This window comes from Mus caroli, unplaced genomic scaffold (genome assembly GCF_978045245.1).
Source record: "Mus caroli unplaced genomic scaffold, Mus_caroli_1 scaffold_5, whole genome shotgun sequence".
Classification (NCBI taxonomy): Eukaryota; Metazoa; Chordata; class Mammalia; order Rodentia; family Muridae; genus Mus; species Mus caroli.
The window spans coordinates 74,157,944-74,162,706 of record NW_028227260.1 but is presented as its reverse complement, the minus strand read 5'-3'; the positions used below and the strand labels follow the sequence as shown (position 1 = coordinate 74,162,706).

Here is a 4,763-nt window from a genome sequence, read left to right as displayed (position 1 = left end):
ATGCTTTTCCCCGTGCATGTTAGTATGTTTACTTGTCACCCTTGTTCTGCTCACACTCAAGCAGTCATGTACGTGAGAAGAGAAACCATAGCCCATAGTGAACTCCCTATTATTCTGGCTTTTCATTTTTTTCTGGCCCCCTTTCCACAATGATCCCTGAGCATTAGGTAGAGGAGTTGTGTTGTAGATGTGTCAAATGGGACAGAGCTCCACAACTCTACATTTTCTTTTTAAATAGAAAAGGGTCACACTGCTACTTTATTGATGTTCTTAGTTTTTATACCTTTTCAGGATAAGGGACCACATATTGTTGTTTTTGTTTTTTGTTTTTTACCTGCTAACTCCACTAAGGAATATTTTTTTAATTTATTTACAATCCAGCCACTAATCCCATCCTAGTCCCCCCTCCCAGTTCCTCATCCCATTCTCACCCCCATCCCTGACAGAATGCTCCCCCACCAGGCCTCTCCACTCCCTGGGGCCCCCAGTCTCTTGAGGGTTAGGTGCCTCTTCTCTCACTTAGTCCAGACCAGGCAGTCCTCTGCTGTACGTGTGTTAGGGTCCTCATATCAGCTGGTGTATGCTGCCTGGTTGGTGGCTCAGTGTCTGAGAGATCTCAGGGGTCCAGGTTAGGTGAGACTGCTGGTCTTCCTATGGGGTCGGCCCTCCTCCTCAGCTTCTTCCAGTCTTTCCCTAATTCAACAACAGGGGTCAGCAGCTTCTGTCCATTGGTTGGGTGTATCTGTTTCTGCTTCTGTCTCAGTCAGCTGCTTGTTGGGCCTTTATTTATTGCAACACTCGAACTGGGCATTACTTTTTCTCTTCAACGTCTTGCTCTGAAGCTTCCTTTACGCTTTTTGCTTGGATGCCAAAGAGCCAGGCATTGGCATTGGCCATGTGAAGACTGGCAAAAGCCTTAGAGTTTTCTTCTTCTGTGACGACGCTGGCCTTTTCTTTTTTTTGTACACATTCCAGATGGGCATCACAGGTCCTGTCAGCTGGGTGGCCAGCTTAAGTTCTTCAGCAGAACTGTCTCCCTTCTTTGGAGCAGAAGGCTTCCTGGGGGAAAGTATGAACTTGGAGCAGTACTCCTTCAGGCTCCTTCAGGCGCTGCACGGTGGCCTGCAGCGATTCAGTGGATTTGTTTTGCCTCCTTGGGTCCACAGAGATGCTGATGGTGCAAACCATTTTCATGTGGATCCCAGCCACCCTGAGTTCCTCCACGCTGAAGCACCTGACAGCCCGGACCTTGGTGTGGTATCTTACTGTAGGGCACCTCACGGTGGGCCTGATGGGGCCAGATGTGGGACGAGGGGCAATGCTGTGCGCTTTCGCCTGCCGAGCCTTTAGTCTGTGGGTCTTGCATGGCAGCTGGTTAAACCAAGTGACCACTCGCTGCTGCCAATGCTTGTGGAAGTGGGGCTTCATGATCACGCCATTCCGGCTGGGTGCCATGGCTGCCTCCTACACAGGAGAACTGCCAAGCAGAAAGGCTTTTAATTTTTTAATGTAGGTGTATAGCACTATAAATTTCCCTAGTGGGACTACTTTCAGTGTGTTGCAAAGGCTTAATTGTGTTGTGTTGTGTTTTCATTTTCATTTAGTTCCTAGAGAAACTCTTGCTTTTTTCTTTGAGTCATTCATTATTCCATGAGGAGTTGCTTGATCTTCATAAGTTTGTGTATTTACTAGGAATTTATTTACTGTCAATTATAAATTTTATTGCATTGTAGTCATATAGGATATATGAAGCTATTTTAGTATTTTTAATTTCAAAGAAATATTTGTTTTAGCTGGGGTGGTGGCACACGCCTTTAATCCCAGCACTTGGGAGGCAGAGGCAGGTGGATTTCTGAGTTCGAGGCCAGCCTGGTCTACAGAGTGAGTTCCAGGACAGGCAGGGCTACACAGAGAAACCCTGTCTCCAAAAAAAAAAAAAAAAAAGAAAGAAAGAAAGAAAGAAAGAAAGAAAGAAAGAAAGAAAGAAAGAATTGTTTTGTGTCCTAGGATGTCTATTTTACAGAAGTTTCTGTGTGCTACTGAGTAGAATGTGAGCTCTTTGGTTTTTAGATGGAATGCTCAGTAGACATCTGTTAAGTCTCTTTAATGTATGATGCCATTTCATTCTGTTGGTTTTGTTTAATTTTTGTCCAAACGAACTGCCTACTGGAGAAAGTAAGGATTGAAATCAATTACTATTATGGGTAGATGTAATCTTTTCAATCACCTATTTTTAATGATGGTTCTTAAATACTTTAACATCCCTTTTAGCACACCACCCACCAGAGATAGTGGAAAAGAAAGGATAGGGGTGTGTGTGGGGAAGTGGACCTGTTTAGAAACATTCTTTGGAGCAACTCCCATCTGCATTGTCTGGAAATCAACAGTTTAGTTCACACGTCAGCAGCAGCAGCTCGATCCACTCACAAACACTGTACAGATATACCAGTAGTCCAGTTCAGTAGTGTCAGGATAGCAAACACAAATCAGCATCAGTGGCATGACTTGGCAAAGACAGCCAGGCTCGAGTCAGTAGGAGGGACCAGGAAGGATGCCAGGAGAAGTTCTTGGCTGTGCCTCTGTTAGCAAATCTAAGATCAGTGAAGTCTTAAGACCCACAAAAGTTGCAGAGCTAGCTCTATAAGCAAGCTAGTTCAGCCTCCGCCAGTGACTGTTGAGTCCTTTTTATCAACATCATGTGTCCTCCATGGGTCTTGCCTCAGCACAGGTCTTGCCTCAGCACAAACATGCATGTGCCTGTCTCAGCTGTCAACACTCTGCCAATCAGCCTGAGTCCTCAGAAGCAGCAAGAAACTGCAGCACACCATCAGAAGTTTTTTGCTGCATTTCTCTTTATGAAGTCCGGACAAATGGAGCTCAACTGTACAATGTAAGGCACACCAATACATATGTGTTGTTAGCAGAGTCCTTCATCACGTGTCCTTTCATGGGCTTGCTTTAGCAGAACATCCTCTCTCCCGTGTCTGCTTCAGCTAAATGTTCCTTCACCAGTCTACCTGTGTCTTTCACCCGTGTCCACTTCAGGAAAACACTCCTTCATGTGTTTGCCCCAGCAAAGCACCATCCAACACAACTGACTCTCCACTTCAGTGGATGTTAATCTCTCTTTTTAATTCTGGTAGTACTTTTTAATGAACTTGGTTACACCAGAAATTGTTGCATATATGTTTAGGACAGTAATGTCTTTGGATTAACTGTTCCCTTGATTAGAATGAAGTGTCCCTCTTTTTACCACCTTTTGAAAAGCAAATATACTTGGGTGTGGTATATCCTTGTAACCCTAGTATTTCCAATGAGGATTTCAAGGCCAGCTTCTAAAGACCCTGTGTCAAACAAAGCAAATAAAACAAAAACTGTTTTCTGGGTTTTAGAGAACAAATTAAGTGCAAAACTGCATATATAATGCACTCTTTATTGAAAAGAATTTATACAACATATTCTGATTATACACTCCCCCACTCACACATTCTCTCAGATCCTCCCTACTTTCTGACTTGCTCTTGAAAATAGATTTTATGGATCTGGAGATACTGCTTAACTGCTTCAGTGTATCTGAGTTTGATTCCCAGCACCCACATGCTGGCTTACAACTTCTGGTATTTCCAAATCTAAGCAATCTAATCTCGTCTTCTCAACTCCATTGGCAGCAGGCACACATGTGCTACACACACACACACACACACACACACACACACACACATATTGCAAATACTCATAGACATAAAAAATAAGATTTGAATATTTGTTTAACATAAAGTGATAGAGGTTTTTTTTATAAGTTTATTAAAATAGAATTACATCAATTTCTCTTTTCCCTTTCTGACTTTCCAGCTCCTCTCAGGTACCCTCCTTTCACCCTTCCCATATTCCCCTCTTCCACTCTCAAGTTGACAACATCCTTTTCTTTGATTATTATTGCTACAGCTATATGTACATATATATATATATATATGTACAAATATATAAATACAACCTACTGAGTTCATTCTTATTTCTTTTGTGCTTATGGTCTTAGGGTGAATACTTCTTTGTCTCAAGGCAGAATCCTATGAAAATATCCCTCTGGCACACTAGTATGTCTTTTGATATTGCCATCATTTCCATTTATATTGTAGTTGATTTAATCTTATTTATGCAGACATTTCTCGAAGAGACTGTTTCACAGAAGACTTCCTGGGATTCTGGCTCTTACAATTTTCTGTTGCCTCTTCTGTGATGTTCCTGAGCCATAGATGCAGAAGCTATAATGTAGATGTATCTACTTAGGCTGGGTGCCCTATGATCCACTGATACCTGCATTTGGTCTAGTTGTGCTTTCCTGTGATAGTCTTCATCTAGTGTAAAGACGCTTCTTTGATGAAGGGCAGTAACTATACTTATCAGTGAGTATAAGGAATTATGCTTGCCTAGCAAAATGGTAGTAGAAGATCTCTTTCTATGATCCATAAAACACCAGCCCCAGAAACTTGGCTAAGTTTCCAGTAGCAGGCATCATTTCCCTTATCTAGTAGGCCTTAAGTCTAATGAGACAGTTGTAGGTTACTGCCAATGTGTGAGTGCTATTTATTGTAACTTTACAGATGTTGTTCATTTTTGAGGTCATTATAGGTATTGTAACCTGGTGGACTATTTACTACTCTCCCATGACAGCTTGCATAGTATTTTCTGGTATCATGAAAAGCAAGAAGGCTTTCTGATTAGATCCAGCTCTAATCACTGAGTAATATGTCTGAAGTATGTGG

General features: G+C 42.2%; 1 pseudogene; it reads right to left on the bottom strand.

Moving 5' to 3' along the window:
• Window positions 1-810: 810 nt before the first annotated feature.
• On the bottom strand, window positions 811-1,455 carry LOC110287315 (large ribosomal subunit protein eL13 pseudogene; annotated as a pseudogene).
• Window positions 1,456-4,763: the final 3,308 nt, after the last annotated feature.